Genomic DNA, 19,380 nt, shown 5'->3' with positions numbered 1-19,380 from the left:
ACACTAAGGATATTGCAGATCTTAAGAACAGATGGGCCAAGTTGTGGACTTCATGAGCAAGATTCATGAGACTGGGAAGCTTCCTAGTGGCACAATACCTAACCCTAAGGTAATGTGGAGAATGCATCAGTTGTGACTACGAGGAGTGGGAGACCATTTGTGGATCCACCCAAGCAACCCAAGAAGGTCCAAATGAGCATAGAAATTGAGGAAGACCAAGAACCCACCAAGTTGGGTATTGAGAAGGACCCTGCAACGTCAAAGGAAGAGACCAAGGCATCCTCATCTTTAAAGGCAAAACCGGAAATCAAAGGTAATAATTCTAACTTATCAAATTCGGTTATTGCTAACCCTTCTTCTTCTTGCATGCCCTTCCCACGCAGGTTTGCCCAATCTAAGAAGGATGAAAGTGACCAAGCTATCTTGGAAACTTTCAAGAAGGTGCAAGTAAACCTACCCCTCCTAGAGGCCATCAAGCAAGTCCCTAAGTATGCCAAGTTCCTCAAAGAGCTTTGCACTACTAGGAGAGTAAACCGTGAAAAGGAGGTGGTAAAGGTAAGTGAGAATGTCTCTGCCCTAATTCAGAGGAAGATCCCTCCAAAGTGTAAGGATCCTGGAAGCTTTACCATTCCTTGTACTATTGGTAACTCTAGATTTAAGAATGCCATGCTAGACCTAGGTGCATCTGTTAATGTTATGCCCTACTCTGTTTATGAAACCCTAGGTCTAGGGGAACTTAAATCTGACAATGTTATCATTCAGTTAGCTGACAGATCCAATGCATACCCTAGAGGTTTGTTGGAGGATGTGCTTGTACAGGTTAACCATCTTATCTTCCCAGCTGATTTTTATGTATTGGAAATGGAGGACTCCCCTGTAAGTTCCACTCCATTGCTTTTGGGACGTCCTTTCTTAAGGACAGCTAGGACGAAGATTGATGTGTATGAAGGCTCTCTTACAATGGAGTTCGATGGTGACATTATTGGCTTTAACATCTTTGAAGCCATGAGGTATCCCCTAGAGGTTAATGATTGTTTTCTGCTGACATTTTGGATGAACTTGCGCAGAAAATGTTTGATGTTATGCATGAGGATACCCTAGTCACTACCCTTGAGAGTGGGGTAGGCTATACAAAGGAAGGCGTCACCATCCCAGAGGACAAGTTGAAAGACACTTGTGAGGAGAAAATCATTGAAAACGTCTCCTTCCTTGAGGCATCACCCTTATAGGTAAGTCTGTTTCTCCCTTGTCCATTCAGTTATCCACTAACAAGACTTTACCTTCAGTGGTCCAGGCCCCAGAACTTGAGCTAAAACCTCTTCCAGACCATTTGAAGTATGTCTACTTAGGGGACAAGGAACCTTGCCAGTGATTGTGTCCTCTGCACTAACACTCCACAAGAAGAGAAGTTGGTGGAAATGTTGAAGCAACACAAGACCGCCATAGGATGGACATTGGCGGATATCAAGGGAATCAGCCCTACAACTTGCGTCCACAGGATACTTCTAGAGGAGGGGTCTAAACCCACTAGAGAGGCTCAACGTCGTCTCAACCCTCCAATGATGGAAGTAGTGAAGAAGGAGGTTATCAAACTCCTTGATTGTGGGGTATCTACCCTATTTCTGACTCCAAGTGGGTCTCTCCAGTTCAGGTCGTGCCCAAGAAGTCTGGGATCACTGTGGTAAAGAATGCTGATAACGAACTGGTGCCCCAAAGGACAGTAACAGGCCACAGAGTATGCATTGACTATAGGAGGCTCAACGCAACCACAAGGAAAGACCACTTTCCTCTGCCATTCATTGACCAGATGCTTGAGCGCCTAGCTGGACATGACTACTATTGTTTTCTGGATGGATACTCTGGTTACAACCAGATTGCAATTGCAAATGAAGATCAAGAGAAGACAACCTTCACTTGCCCCTTTGGAACGTTTGCCTATAGACGTATGCCCTTCGGACTTTGCAACGCTCCAGGTACCTTTCAGAGGTGTATGGTAAGTATCTTTTCAGATTATATTGAGAAAATCATAGAGGTATTCATGGATGACTTTTCAGTTTTTGGAAAGAATTTTGATGATTGTCTTAATAATCTGGAATAATTCTGAAACGTGCATGGAAACTAACCTTGTCTTAAACTGGGAAAAATGCCATTTTATGGTTAACAAGGAATAGTTCTAGGACATATTGTCTCTGCTAGGGGTATAGAGGTTGATAAAGCCAAGGTTGATATTGTGCGTCACTTACCCTCTCCCACTTCTGTGAGAGAGATTCGTTCTTTCCTTGGTCATGCAGGTTTTTACAGGAGGTTCATCAAGGACTTCTCCAAATTTCGAGACCCTTATGTCAACTACTCCAGAAGGATGTGCCCTTCCACTTTGACAAGGAGTGTCAAGAAGCTTTTGACAAGCTTAAGGAGTTGTTGACATCTGCCCCCATCATGTTACCTCCAGACTGGTCCTTGCCCTTTGAGTTAATGTGTGATGCCTCTGACTACGCAGTTGGAGCCGTTTTGGGACAAAGGAAGGAAAAGCTGCCCTATGCCATCTACTACGCCTCAAGGACTCTCAATGATGCACAAATGAATACTCCACCACAGAGAAAGAGCTCCTTGCAGTTGTCTTTGCCCTTGAGAAGTTTCGCTCTTATTTACTTGGTACCAAAGTTACTATCTTTACTGACCATGCAGCTTTGAAATACTTGATGACCAAGAAGGAGGCGAAACCAAGGCTCATCAGATGGATCCTACTCTTGCAAGAATTCGACGTGGAAATCAAGGACAAGAAGGGTAGTGAAACGTGGTAGCTGACCACTTGAGTCGCTTAGTGCATGCAGAAGATTATCTCCCTCTGGTGGAGACATTTCCAGACGAGCAACTCTTTGGACTTCAGGTAAGTGAACCATGGTATGCAGACATTGTGAATTATATTGTGTCTAGAAAGATTCCTGATACCATGTCACGTGCTCATAGGATAGGCTTAAGAAAACTGTTAAGCAATATGTTTGGGATGAACCTTATTTGTGGAAGTATTGCTCTGATCAATTGATTAGGAGATGTGTGCCTGAACATGAACATAATGCTATACTTTCTTTTGCCACTCTAAAGCATGTGGGGGACACTTTGGGTCTAAGAAGACTGCGTTTAAGGTGCTAGAGTCTGGGTTCTATTGGCCAACATTATTTAGGGATGCACATGCCTATTGTTTAACTTGTGATAAGTGCCAAAGAACAGGAAATCTAGGTCCTAGAGATCAAATGCCATTGTCCAATATAATAACTGTTGAAATATTTGATGTCTGGGGTATAGATTTCATGGGACCTTTCCCTTCATCTTTTGGGTTTCTCTATATCTTACTTGCAGTGGACTATGTTTCCAAATGGGTGGAAGCAAAGGCCACTAGAACTAATGACTCTAAGGTTGTTGCAGATTTTATCAAGTCTAACATCTTTAGCAGGTTTGGAATGCCTAGAGTTCTCATTAGTGATGGAGGATCCCATTTTTGCAATCGGACGATTGAGGCTCTCTTGAAGAGATATGATGTCACACATAAGGTTTCTACACCTTATCACCCACAAACTAGTGGGCAGGCTGAGGTCTCTAATCGTCAGATTAAGGGGATATTGGAGAAGACTGTGAACCCCAACAGGAAGGACTGGTCCTTGCGTCTAGAGGATGCTTTGTGGGCCTACAGAACTGCATACAAAACTCCCATAGGTATGTCACCATATCGAATTGTCTATGGCAAACCATGCCATTTACCTGTGGAGTTGGAGCACAAAGCTTGGTGGGCTGTGAAGCAGTTCAACATGGATATGGATGCAGCTGGGCTTCATAGGAAGTTGCAATTGCAAGAGTTAGAGGAGATAAGGAATGATGCCTTTGAAAGTGCTAAAATTTACAAGGATAAGACTAAGGCATTCCATGACAAAATGATTCGAAGAAAGACTTTTGTTGTGGGTCAAAAAGTTCTTCTCTTCCATTCTCGTCTCAAACTCTTCCCAGGTAAGCTTCGTTCTCGTTGGATTGGGCCTTTTGTTATCACTCATGTGTTTCCTCATGGAGCTGTGCAGATAAAGAGTGAACATACAAGTAACGAGTTCAAGTGAATGGCCATCGCTTGAAGCCTTACTATGAGGCATTTGTGGAACATGAAGTGGAGGATGTACCCCTCCAAAACGTTCCAAACCCTGAGGATTAAATGGAGGTACAAGTCTAGGCTGAAAGACTATAAACATTAAGCGCTGCTTGGGAGGCAACCCAATTCTGAAGTAGCTGTGGAGGAGTCATCAACGCAGATTTGTTTTATCTCTCCCTTTTACTTCTCCAATTTTTCTTTATGTTGGTAGTCATTTTCGTAAATTTCATCCCTATATGCTTAAGTGTTCCATTGCATGCTTTTTATTGATTACATTGAGGACAATGCAATATTTAAGTGTGGGGGAAGGGATTTACACTTTTATCTTGAGTCATATATTGAAAAATACAAAAAAATTGAAAAATGTCAAAATTTAAAAATTTTCGTTGCTTTTGTTTTGTTTTGAGTCTTAGGATGCCCTTTCAACTGTCTAGGATGATTCTATATCTCTAAAATCATGACTAAAAGAGGATCACAAGATTGAGATGATTTTTAAACATGGTATTCTTTGGTTAATTGAGATATATGAAAAATGTGTGCCTTGTAGTGGATATGGATTCGAAAACTTTGGTACAGAATATGAGCATGTTAGGATGAGTTTTGATTCATATAAGCCCATGTGAGATAATTGAGCCATGTTCCTTTTTCTTGGAGTGAAATGAAAAATATATTCTTATTTTCTTGGCGATATTTTGATGATCTCATTATTCTTCATTTGATTGATTGCTTGCCATAGATTAAGTTTGATGGACTAGAGAATGCTAGAATTCACTCTTGTACTTGTTGAGACGTTTTCAATACATGGCCCTGATTCTGGAAGGGATAGAGGCACCCTAGGAATTTCCACCATTGCCAAATAAACCTGTGTCCCTATTGTGCCCGTCGTGGGACTCCCCTAGATAAGCCCCTTTGAGCCTACATTGAGCCTTTTCATTCATCACCCTTAAAACCCTTAACCATGAAGCTTAGTATAGTTAAAACCCTACCCTTTGTTCTAAGAACTTAGTGGAGCTATCTTTTGAGACATACTTCATGGGTTTGGTGCTAAGGATGAAAATTGAGAAGAGGTGAAAGTTAAAGTGTGGGGGTAGACTTGTCCATAAAAAAAAAAAATATGTGAAAGCCGTGAAAAATGAAAGAAGAAAAAAAATGTACGGCTAGAAAAGAAAAGAAAGAAATATTTATGGATTTTAGTCCCCCATACTTGGTGATTTTGGAGTTTACTTGAACTGAAGGCCCACTACAGAAAAATTTGGCCTTTGTCCATTCACTATAGTTCAAGGGAAGTTTACAATGAAGATTGGGCCCAACATGAAGACATTAGGCCCCTTTTATTTACCTCTAGGGAAGTGACGTTTTTGCAATACCTTGGTGGATTTCTTGAGGTCTCTACATCTACATGTGCTCTGCTAGGTTTTTAGAACACTTTGATAAATCCTTACCCTTCATTTCTTAAAACCTTGAGCCTTGGCCCCATTACAACCTTTAAGAAGACCTTCTTGATCCTTAAGATGGACAGCCCTTGATGTGGAGATGAGTTACAAGAGTTGAACCTATGGCTTGGGTCCATCTGTGCAAGTAGTTGGTATCCTTCATGAGATCTTTAAAAAAATTATACATGTGCTTTCGTTTCTTGAATTATGTGATATACTTGCTATCTTTCACATATACTTGAGTGTATAAGCTTTTAAGCATTGCCATGATCTGAGAGAAGAAAGAGTGGATATACTTGTGAGGATTGAATCATACTTGTCTGAAACATGCTTAACAGAACCATCACCATTGTTACAACCAAGTCCTACTTGTGTATGTGTAATTATGTGTTTTAATTAACTCTCGAATGCCTAACATTTATTCTTGGTGAAGTGCTAATCTTGGTGTTGTGAAAGTAAGAGATTGCTGAGACAAAAAGTTGAAGGGCTATAGAGTCTTGTTTGTTAGAGTCTTTAATTTCTGTTGAGTCTTAGTGTGATTTTGCTAAGGGACTAGCAAAAGCTAAGTGTGGGGGAATTTGATAGGAGCATTTTAATGCGACGTTTTACTGCTTTTCCCTACATTTTCTGCGTTATTTCCTTAATAAATCCCTGTTTAGGAAAGTTTCCATTCTTTGATTGGGAAAGTTCCTATTTGTAGAAAGTTTCTATTTTTGTAGTTTTCATTTTCATTTTTATTTTCATTCAGTTTTTTTTTTCATTTTAGAAAGTTTCCTATTTTCATTTAGGAAGTTCATTTTCATTTTAGAAAGTTTCTATTTTTCTTATTAGTTTCTATTTTCAGGACCTCCGAGCTAGAAAGTGGAAATGAACTCACAAATGGAAGAGGAGCTTGCGAACATCAAGACGAACGACAAGAGAAGGACAATGAGCCACAGCAATGAGCAGAAATGAAGAAAAGAAGCTTTCCTGGTCCAACCAGGAAACCCTGCTCACAAAAAGGAGAGAATCTTGCCAAAACAAGACTCTTGAGCCAACCAAGAGTGAAGAAATCGAATTAATGAATGTGTACATGGCGTATGGAATGAGAAGCGCTTACATAAGAACGATCTGCAAGACTCTTTGATTTTTGCGGCTCAAGGCCCAGCAAAGCCGGACATTAATTTACACCCTAACATTTAAGTTCATAGTAGTATCAGAAGTAAAGTGGGTATCAGTTCAGATATTCCAGGGGATTGGGGTAAATGCAGTGTCAAATCAGGTTAAACAAATTACTAGAATTAAACATGAATATTTACAGAATAATGAATATAAATTCACAAGTATTAAAACTATTGACATGTACTAAGAGGGGGGATTTATGTTTTTGGGTTTTTCGAAATTAGAATTAACTAGGTTTTACACATTAGCGAATTACATTGAAAAGTAAAAATATGAAAATGTTTGCAAATGATTATGAAGATTCACATGATACTATCTGCATACTATGATTAACAATTGATGAACTTGAAATTAATTGTTAATCTATGAGTCAAGAAGCTTTGATCATTGTGCTATACATTCGAAGCAATTTAATTCCATTTATGTTTACTTTTTCAATGCTAATTACCTAGTGTAGCTCTAGATTAATCTTCGAAATAGAAAACATAAATCAAATCCCCTCAGAAAGCTATGTATCATATCTGTTTTATTTATCATGTAACATAGATAATTGCTTTTAATTTTCATTGTTAAACTTGTTGATAATGGACAGGTATCAATCCCCGGAATAGAACGATCCTATACTTTAATATAATTGCTTTCAGGTTAAATTGGTCCTTAAAACCTATTACTAGCTACCTGAATTCGAAGGTTACAAAGAATCGAACACGTGAATGGTGGTTGAACGATGTTGGGTCTTTGAATCTCGAAGCAGCTTCAAGGTTATTATAAAAACCTGTGTGTTTGCAAACATAGAGATAAATACAAATTATCTAAGATAATAACAAACCAACATTTATTTTTTTCTAACATGAAAAAAATGATGGAGAGGAACCTCTGACGTGAGAAAAGGGGAGAAATTATAGCGGTCACGTTAGGTTCACTAAAAGCAATTCCAGAAATTCACTATGCTTCAACCAATAGGAATCCCAGTAAGCTTTGTGATGTGCGTCCAACCAATCATAGGAGCCAATATGCCTTGTGATGTGTTCCAACCAATCATAATTCTCTAAAATACCTCCCTAATATTTAATTGCTGAATTTCCTTGAAATTATTCTGATTTTCTTCATAAATTTCAGCCAACATTCCTTTAGGGAATTTAGGGATGAATCTGGACGCCTTTTGAGCTTTTCCTTGGTGCACACATATTTCCTTCCATAAATATCTCCCTTGATCTCTCTTTGCGTTCATCTCCTTGATTATTTCTGATTTTCATGTTGGCAATCACACCAATTTACTCCTCCAACAATATTTCTTTCCATAAAAATCTCCCAAGAAAATCTCCTTTGATTTATTCACGTGAAATTCTCAATCAATCACCTTAATTCCCACGTTGTCACCTTGTTTTCCTTAAGTATTACACGGCAAATTTAATCCCCAAGGAAAATATATTTCCTTTTTTAAAAAAAACTCTTCCTTGATTCTCTCCTTGCCATGTCATCTTCATGAAGCTTCTCGTTCCATTTATGAACTCAATTCGCTTATTTATTCCAAAAACCTGAAAATAGAAGCTTTCTAATAAAAAACTTTCTTAAACTAAAATGGAAACTTTCTTAAACTAAATGGAACTTCTAAAAATGGAAAATAGAAACTACAAACAGGAAACTTTCTACAATTAGGAACTTTCCCAATCGAAGAATGGAAACTTTCCTAACAGAGTTTTATAAGGAAATAACGCAGAAAATATAGGGAAATAACAGTTAAAACGTCGCATTAAAATGCTCCTATCAAATTCCCCCACACTTAGCTTTTGCTAGTCCCTTAGCAAAATCACAAAAGACTCAACTAGGCCAGAAATTTAAAGACTCTACACAAACAATGACTCTATTGCCCTTCAACTTTTTGTCTCAGAAATCTCTTACTTTCACAACATCAAGATTAGCACTCCACCAAGAATCAATGTTTAGGCATTCGAGAGTTAATTAAACACATAATTTACATATACACAAGTAGGACTTGGTTGGAACAATGGTGATGGTTTCTTTAAGCTTGCTTCAAACAAGTATGATCAAATCCTCACAAGGTATATCCACTCTTTCTTCTCTCAGAATTCAAGGCAATGCTTAAAAGCTTATATCACTCAATTATATGTGAGAGAAAATATTTTGAGGCAATCAAATAGCTCACATATATAAGAAACGAAAAGCACTTGTGAATATAATTTTTTTTTTTTCAAAAGATCTCATGAAAGATACCAACTACTTGCACGGATGGACCCAAGCCATAGGTTCAACTCTTGTAACTCATCTCCACATCAAAGGCTGTCCATCTTAAGGATCAGAAGGTCTTCTCAAAGGTTGTAATGGGGCTAAGGCTCAAGGTTTTAAGAAATGAAAGGTAAGGATTTTAACAAAGTGTCCTAAAAACCTAGCAGAGCTCATGTAACTGTAGAGACTTCTAGAAATCCACAAAGATATATCAAAACGTCCCATCCATAGAGGTAATGTAAAGAGGGCCTAATGTCTTCATGTTGGGCCCTAACTTCACTCTAACTTCCTTTGAACTCTAGTGAATTGGACAAAGGCCAAATTTTTCTGTAGTGGGCCTTCAATTCAAAAAACTCCAAACTCACCAAGTATGGGGACTAAAATCCATAGATATATTTTTCTTTCTTTTCTAGCCGTACACATTTTTTTTTTTTTTTTTCACTTTTTTTCCTCGGCTTTTCACATATTTTTTTTCTGTATGGACAAGTCTACCCCCACACTTGAACTTTCACCTCTTCTCAATCTTCATTCTCAATGCCAATCCTTAAGTAATGTCCAAAAGATAGCTCCACTAAGTTTTTAGAACAAAGGGTAGGGTTGTAACTATACTAAGCTTCAGGGTTAAGGATTTTAAGGGTGATGAAAGAAAAGGCTTAATGTAGGCTCAAAGGGGTTAACTAGGGGGGTCCCACGACGGGCACAATGGGACACAAGTTTATTTGGCAATGGTGGTAATTCCTAGGGTGCCTCTATCCTTTCCAGAATCAGGGCATGTATTGATATAACGTTCAACAAGCACAAGAGTGAATTCTAGCATTCTCTAGTCCATCAACTTAATCTATGGCAAGTAGTCAATCAAGATGAAAGAATAATGAGATCATCAAACATCGCCAAGAAAATAAGAATATATATTTTCGATTCACTCCAAGAAAAAGGGACATGGGCTCAATTATCTCACATGGGTTTATATGAATCAAAACTCATCTTAACATGCTCATATTCTGTACCAAAGTCACGAAATCCATATCCACTACACATGCATACATTTTTCATATATCTCAATTAACCAAAGAATACCATTTAGAAATCATCTCAATTTTGTGATCCTCTTTTAATCATGATTTCAGAGATATAGAATCATCCTAGACAGTTGAAAGGGCATCCTAAGACTCAAAACAAAAACAAAAGCAACGAAAATTTTTAAATTTTGACATTTTTCACTTTTTTTGTATTTTTCAATATATGACTCAAGATAAAAGTGTAAATCCCTTCCCCCACACTTAAATATTGCATTGTCCTCAATGTAATCAATCATAAGCATGCAATGAAAAATTAAGCATATAGGAATGGAATTTACGAAAAGACTACAAAAATAAAGGGAGAAAATTATAAAGTAAAAGAAATAGCGAAAGAGAAAGCAAATCTGTGTTATTGAAGACTCCTTCACAGCTGCTTCTGAATTGGGTTGCCTCCCAAGCAGCGCTTGAATTTAACGTCTTTCAGCCAGACAGTACCTCCATTAAATAAGTTAGTGACTATAATTAACAAAGAAATACAAAAAAAAAAAATATATATATATATATATATATATATATAAACAAGTATAACAAGTTAGTGAATTACAAACTACATGTAATATTAACAAGTTAAGTACACAAGTTAACAAGTCAGTACATAAGACACAAGTTAAGTACACAAGTGAGTAAAAAAAAAAAAAAAAAACACGAAAAATATTTACACAAGTGTTTTTTTTTTTTTCTTTTCTTTCTTTGTACGAAAATACTTACAATATTTACATTCTTTCCTTTCCTTTACAATTATTTTCAACACTTAGGTACTGGGAACAGGGAGTCTCGATGTGCAATGGGACTGAAACAGCTACCCTTTTCAAGACTATGTTTAATCCAATATACCTTAGTGAATCACAATATTTTCGTTTGTTATATATATCATTGATATCAAATTAATTCCAAGCGGTAAATCAAGAGGACGTGCGGCCCAAGTATAGTCGTCTAGACACCAAGTCTCTCCTACATCCTTTGGGCAACCTTACTGAAATGGCCAGGTAGGGGAGGGCGACCACGAGAGGTAGAATCCATTTTTGGCATGAGCTACTCCCACATTGTGGTTTAGGCCCATTTGTAAGCACTTCTGGATTCAAAGACCTGTCATGAGTGTTGTCCCCTTCCTATGACACCATCCCACATAGGCTATACTTACTTGGATGAAAAAGATCCTAAGTGTGAAGACAGTTCAATGAATGTTAATAAAGGCCGCCCTCAACCTTAAGGGACCTGGACTAGGTACCAATAAGGGGTTTAGGCCAATATTAATAAACACGACTTCACCTATTCCTTCTTTAATTTACAACTCACAATTAAAATTCGTATTCAATAATATAAATAACAACCTAAGTAATTAATTAACTAATTAACTAACAAATTATGAACAATTAACAAGTAAATTTTTTTTTTTTTTTCGAACACAACATATAAACAAAACAAATATTCACATATTTAACAAGTGATTTTTCAATCCCCGGCAACGGCGCCAAAAATTGATGCGCTGAAAGCAGCGCATAATTTAACCCTGAAAATGTCATTAGTAGTATAAGCAAGTAGGGATCGTTCTATTCCGGGGATTGAGGGTACACCTGTCATTGTCAAACAATTAAACAATTAAAATTAAAACAAAGTATAATATTCACAAAGATATTCACAAGTATAAACATTATTTACAAAAAGGGGGATTTTGTTTTTGGTTTTTCGAAAATAACTAAGTAAACAAAACAATTAAAATGCAAAAACATAAAAATACAAATGGAATGAGAGAACAAAGATCAAAATCGAAACATATGATTAAAATTGATTCAAACCCTAATATTGTTCATCTAAGTCATGAGAAAGGAGTTGATCATGTGAAACATTCGAAAGCAAATGAATTCCCATTTTTTACTTTTCAATGCTAATTAACCTAAGCGAAAGCACCTAGATTAATCCTATCAAACATGCAATCAAACCCTAGAAAGCTAGTCAATCATGTCATGTTTAACGCATTAACATAGAGAAAGGCTATCAACTCAAGTGTACAACTTAGTATGGAAAAGTCCACCTAATTGCAATCCTCGTTAATTAAATTCGATCTTTGTACAAAACCTTTACTACTTTGATTCAAGTTTACACAAAACGAAAAGTCGATTTCATGTTCTTAAACCTAGCACCAATTATATCGAAACCCTAAGTGTTTGCAACCACATAAGATTAAAATACAAAAGTTATCTATAACGCAAATTTAATTAAACAAACCCACATAAGCAACTCTCGAATCACAATAATATGAATCTGAAAATTCTCAATTAATCATAAAAATTCCAGAAATTAATATTTGTTCAAACACATATGTCAACTAGTTCATAACCAACGAAATTCAAAGCAAAGGTTACAAAGGAGAATCGGATTACACCGTGAGATGGAGATGGTGATGAACGATTGATGTGGTGGTCTCTTGAATCTCGAAAGCAAGCTTCAAGGTTGGAGATGGATGATGGATGCTCACGGCTATGCTTCTTCTCCCTTGGCCTTGCTTGAACTCGTGGAGATGACTAGAGGATGGAGAAACTCACGGCTATGCTAAGAAGATTTTCTGATTTTTTTCTAAAGTGTAAATTGTATGGGAGAGGAACCCTTCTCAATGTCAAAGAGGGGTATATATAGGAGCACGGCTAGGGTTCACAAAGCAATCAGAATTTTCCACATAGCTTCAACCAATGATAAAATCGCCAAGTAAGCTTGTGATGTGTTCCAACCAATCATAATTCTCTAAAATACCTCCCTAATATTTAATTGCCGAATTTCCTTGAAATTATTCTGATTTTCTTCATGAATTTCGGCCAACATTCCTTTAGGGAATTTAGGGATGAATCTGGACGCCTTTTGAGCTTTTCCTTGGTGCACACATATTTTCCTTCCATAAATATCTCCCTTGAATCTCTCTTTGCGTCATCTCCTTGATTATTTCTGATTTTCACGTTGGCAATCACACCAATTTACTCCTCCAACAATATTTCTTTCCATAAAAATCTCCCAAGAAAATCTCCTTTGATTTATTCACGTGAAATTCTCAATCAATCACCTTAATTCCCACGTTGTCACCTTGTTTTCCTTAAGTATTACACGGCAAATTTAATTCCCAAGGAAAATATATTTTCCTTTTTTAAAAACTCTTCCTTGATTCTCTCCTTGCCATGTCATCTTCATGAAGCTTCTCGTTCCATTTATGAACTCAATTCAGCTTATTTATTCCAAAAACCTGAAAATAGAAGCTTTCTAAAATAAGAAATGGAAACTTTCTTAAACTAAAATGGAAACTTTCTAAAAATGGAAAATAGAAACTATAAAACGGAAACTTTCTACAATTAGGAACTTTCCCAATCGAAGAATGGAAACTTCCTAAACAGAGTTTTATTAAGGAAATAACGCAAGAAATATAGGGAAATAACAGTTAAAACGTCGCATTAAAATGCTCCTATCAGACTCTAAATGATGACATGGCATAAAGGTGGCGCATGGAGGCCCAAGAACTCTCAAGAATGAAGTGGATTTTCGGCAATTGGATTAAAGGCCCACAAAGCCCATGGAATTAGGGTTGTGACGCAATGGATGAAACCCTAGGAAGCCTTTGCCGTAAAATCTGAAGAGAGAAACAAGGAAGTTGGCGTGAAAATCAGAAATTAAAAGAAGATTTCGGTTGAGATTTTCTAGGGCTATTTTTATGGGAAGAAATATACTTGGAGACTTACCCTAGAAGGTTTTTGCCGTGAAGAATGAAGAGAGAAACAAGGAGTTGGCGTCAAAAATCAATCAAGATAAAGGTGATTGACGCCATGCAAGGAAAGAGATATTCAAGGGAGAAATAAAAGGAAAGAGAAAAAGGTGGAGACCAAGAAAAGCTCAAAAGAAGTCTAGATACATTCCTATATTCCCTAAAGGAGTTTTGGCCGAATTTAAAGTATAAAAATCAGAATTATATCAAGGGAATTTCGGCAAGATTATTTAGGGAATTAAATGGAATTTTGTGATTGGTTGAACCACCTCATAGGGCTTATTTGGCAAGATATTATTGGAGGAAATTATGTGGAATTTTCAGATTAATTCCATAAGGTTTACACGGCTTGGAGAGCAAGTTGGCCGTCCCTATATAACCTCCCCTCTTCTCAACGTTTTGGAGTCCGAAAATTCCACACTTTTGCGTTTATACTTTGAGAAAATAATTCAGAAATCTCTCTAGCCTAGCCGTGTTCTTCTCCATCCTCTAGGGCAACCACGAAGTGCAAGCAAGGCCAAGGAAGAAGAAGACAAGCCGTGCACACCATCCACCCTCCACCTTGAAGATTGCTTTCGAATTCAAGAGACCACATCATCACTTCATTCATCTCATCTTCATCACGGTGTAATCCGATTCTCCTTGTACCTTCGCTTTGTATTTTCGTTGGTTTTGCCTTAGTTGACACATATGTATGAACAAGTATTGTTTTCTGAAATTTTATGATGAATTGTTAATTTTCAGATTCATATATTGCGATTTATGGTTGCTTTTGTGTGAGTGTTTGATTAAATTTGCATGATAGATAACTTTTGTATTTTAATCTTATGTGGTTGCAAACACTTAGGGTTTTGATATAATTGGTGCTACGAATTTAAGAACATGAATCAACTTTTGGTTTTGTGTTCTTGGATCGATAAGTAGTAAAGGTTTTGTACAAAAACCGAATTTAATCAAAGAAGATTGCAATTAGGTGGACTTTTTCATACTAAGTTGCACATTTGAGTTGATAGCCTTTCTAGGTGCTTAATGCGTTAAACATGACATGATTGACTAGCTTTCTAGGGTTTGATTGCATGTTTGATAGGATTAATCTAGGTGCTTTCGCTTAGGTTAATTAGCATTGAAAGTAAAATATGGGAAATTGTTTGCTTTTGAACGTTTCACATGATCAACTCCTCTTGCATGACTATGATGAACAATGATGAACTTGAATCATTTTAATCATGAGTTTCGACTTTGATCTTTGTTTCTTACATTCCATTTATATTTTTATGTTTTTGCGTTTTTAATTATTTAGTTAGCTTTTATTTTCGAAAATAGAAAACCAAATCAAAAATCCCCCTTTTTCGTAAATATGTATATATTTTGGTTTATTTTGTAAATATTATACTTTGTTTTAATTTAATTGTTTAATTGTTTGATAATGACAGGTGTACCCTCAATCCCCGGAAATAGAACGATCCCTATTTATTACGTACTACTAATGACATTTCAGGGTTAAATTATGCGCTTGCTTTCGGAGCGCACCAAACATTCCTTTAGGGAATTTAGGGATGAATCTAGACGCCTTTTTAGCTTTTCCTTGGTGCACACATATTTTCCTTCCATAAATATCTCCCTTGAATCTCTCTTGGCGTCATCTCCTTGATTATTTCTGATTTTCACGTTGGCAATCACACCAAATTATTCCTCCACAATATTTCTTCCATAAAAGTCTCCCAGAAAATCTCTCCTTGAAATCCTCAATCAATCATCTTCAATCCCTGTTGTCACCTTGTTTTTTCCATAAGTATTACACGGCAAATTTAATCCCCAAGGAAAATATATTTTCCTTTTTTTAAAAAACTCTTCCTTGATTCTCTCCTTGCCATGTCATCTTCATGAAAACTTCTCGTTCCATTTATGAACTCAATTCTGCTTATTTATTCCAAAAACCTGAAAATAGAAGCTTTCTAAAATAAGAATGGAAACTTCTTAAACTAAAATGGAAACTTTCTAAAAATGGAAAATAGAAAACTACAAAACGGAAACTTTCTACAATTAGGAACTTTCCATTCGAAGAATGGAAACTTTCCTAAACAGAGGTTTTATTAAGGAAATAACGCAGAAAATATAGGGAAATAACAGTTAAATGTCGCATTAAATGCTCCTATCAAATTCCCCCACACTTAGCTTTGCTAGTCCCTTAGCAAAATCTCACAAGACTCAACGAAAATTTAAAGACTCTACACAAACAATGACCCTACTGCCCTTCAACTTTTTGTCTCAGAAATCTCTTACTTTCACAACATCAAGATTAGCACTCCACCAAGAATCAATGTTTAGGCATTCGAGAGTTAATTAAAACACATAATTTACATATACACAAGTAGGACTTGGTTGGAACAATGGTGATGGTTTCTGTTAAGCATGCTTCAAACAAGTATGATTCAAATCCTCACAAGGTGTATCCACTTTTCTTCTCTCAGAATTCAAGGCAATGCTTAAAAGCTTATAATCACTCAATTATATGTGAGAGAAAATATTTTGAGGCAATCAAATAGCTCACATATATAAGAAATGAAAAGCACTTTGTGAATATAATAATTTTTTTTTTTCAAAAGATCTCATGAAAGATATCAACTACTTGCACAGATGGACCCAAGCCATAGGTTCAACTCTTGTAACTCATCTCCACATCAAAGGCTGTCCCATCTTAAGGATCAAGAAGGTCTTCTCAAAGGTTGTAATGGGGCTAAGGCTCAAGGTTTTAAGAAATGAAAGATAAGGATTTTAACAAAGTGTCCTAAAAACCTAGCAGAGCTTATGTAAATGTAGAGACTTCTAAAAATCCACCAAGGCATATAAAACGTCATAGTCCCATAGAAGTAAAGGGCCATATGTCTTCATGTTGGGCCTTAAACTTCACTCTAAACTTCCTTTGAACTCTAGTGAATTGGACAAAGGCCAAATTTTTCTGTAATGGGCCTTCAATTTAAAACAAACTCCAAACTCACCAAGTATGGGGAACTAAAATCCATAGACATTTTTCTTTCTTTCTTTTTCTTTCTAGCCGTGTACAATTTTTTTTTTTTTCATTTCTTTTTCACGGCTTTCACATACATTTTTTTTTTATGGACAAGTCTACCCCCACACTTGAACTTTCACCTCTTCTCATCCTTCATCCTTAACGCCAAATCCTCAAGTAAAGTCCCCAAAAGATAGCTGATACGCTCAAAGCAAGCATATAATTTAACCCTAGAAATATCATTAGTAGTATAAGCAAGTAGGGATCGTTCTATTCCGGGGATTGAGGGTACACCTGTCAATGTAAGACAATTTAAACAATTAAAATAAAACAAAGTATAGTATTCACACATATACATATTATTTACGAATTCAAAAGGGGTTTTAGGTTTTGGCTTTCGAAAATTAAAAACAAGAATTAAAACTAAGTATGAACAAAAACACAAATACAAGAATGATATGTAAGAAACAAAGATTAAAACCAAGTTCATGATTGAATTCGAATTAACTTCATATTGTTCTTCCAAGTCATGTGAAAGGAGTTGATCATGTGAAACATTCGAAAGCAAACGATTTCCCATATTTACTTTTCAATGCTAATTAATCTAAATGAAAGCACATAGATTAATCCTATCAAACTTGTAATCAACCCTAGAAAGCTAGTCAATCATACATGTTCAACGCAAGAAGTTCAAGGAAAGGCTATCAACTCAAGTGTACAACTTAGTCTGAATAAGTTCACCTAATTGCAATCCTCTTCAATTGAATTCGATTTTTGTCCAAAACCTTACTACTTTGATTCAAGTTTACACAAAACGAAAAGTCGATTTCATGTTCTTAAATCTAGCACCATTCATATCAAAACCCTAAGTGTTTCGAACCACATAAGATTAAAATACAAAAGTTATCTATAAAGCAACTCAATCGAACAATCACACATAAGCAACTTTGGAATCACAACATAGAAATCGAAAATCCTAATCAATCATAAATTTCAGAATATAAACCTTGTTCAAACATAAACGTTAACTAGAACACATCCAACGAAATCAAACAAGGAGAATCAAAAGTGATTACAAGAAAGAAGGTTGAATTACACCGTGAATGGAGAGATGGATGAATAACTCGAATGATGAACTAATGAAACTCGAAAGCAAGCTTCAAAGTACACGGCTTCAAGGTGGGATGGGTGATGATGCTCACGGCCTAAGCTTGCTTCTTCCTTCCTTGCTTGAAAACGCCAAAGTTGCACTAGAGAATGGAGAGAGCTTCCGCGCGTAGAGAGAATTTTCTGAATTGTAAAGTGGTTTTTGGAGACGTCTAGGGTGCTTGTATATATAGGGAACGGCAATGCTTGGCCTCCAAGCCGTGATTTCTGTTTTTTTTCAAGGAATTAAATTAATAATTCCACATGCCTTCACCAATGAGAAATTGCCAAGTAAGCCCTAGTGTGTCATCCAACCAATCATAAAAACTCCAAGGAGATACCCTAATATATTCTTGCCGAAATTCCTTGAATATTTTCTGATTTTCTTCTTGATATTTCGGCCAAAACATGCTTAGGTTTCTAGGAATGAACCTAGACGCAATTTGGTCTCTTTCTTGATTCTTTCCTTAAACTCCACCCTAGAAAATCTCTTGCGTAATCTTTGATTCTTCCCTTGATTTTCACGCCACTTTTGCCTCCTCCTTTTGATTTTCACGCAATGCAACCCTAGGGTTTCCTCCATGCGTCACAAACCCTAATTCCATGGGCTTTTGATGGGCTTGATCCATTTTGCCGAAAATCCATAGAGTTCTTGGGCCTCGTTGCTTCAATTTCAAGTCTTCTCATCTTCCAACGCAAAACTCATTATTTTCCATTTCTTTTTCATGGTTGCGTTGGAAACTTCTCGGGAAGCCTTCCTCCATTTCGCAGGGTTTCCTATTGGATTAGGAAAGCTTATTTCTTCATTTCTGCTCAAATGTGTGGCCCAATTCTTCTCATATTTGTTCGTCTTTGACGTTCGCAAGCTCCTCTTCCATTCGTGCATTCATTTCCACTTTTTAGCTCGGAGGTCCTGAAAATAGAAACTAATATGAAAAATGGAAACTTACCTAATTTGAAAATAGAAACTTTCTAAAATTGAGAAATGGAAAGTTTCTAAAAATGAAAAATAGAAACTTACTAAAAATGAAAAATAGAAACTTTCCAGAAATGAGAAATGAGAAATGAGAAATGAGAATGATGAGAAATGAGAAATGAAGACAAAAATGGAAACTTTCTACATAAGGAACTTCCCAATCAAAGAATGGAAACTTTCCCAAACAGGGATTTTTCAAGGAAATGGCGCAGAAAAATGTAGGGAAATGCAGTTAAAACGTCGCATTAAAATGCTCCTATCAAATTCCCCCACACTTAGCTTTTGCTAGTCCCTTAGCAAAATCACAACACAAACACGATTACGACTCAACAAAAATTAAAGACTCGACACATAAAAGACTCTATTGCCCTTTAACTATTTGTCTCAGCAATCTCTTACTTTCATACACCAAGATTAGCACTTCACCAAGAATCAATGTTTAGGCATTCGAGAG

The sequence above is a fragment of the Rosa chinensis genome, chromosome 7 (assembly GCF_002994745.2).
Source record: "Rosa chinensis cultivar Old Blush chromosome 7, RchiOBHm-V2, whole genome shotgun sequence".
In the NCBI taxonomy this organism is placed as follows: Eukaryota; Viridiplantae; Streptophyta; class Magnoliopsida; order Rosales; family Rosaceae; genus Rosa; species Rosa chinensis.
Note: the sequence above shows the minus strand (reverse complement) of the source record.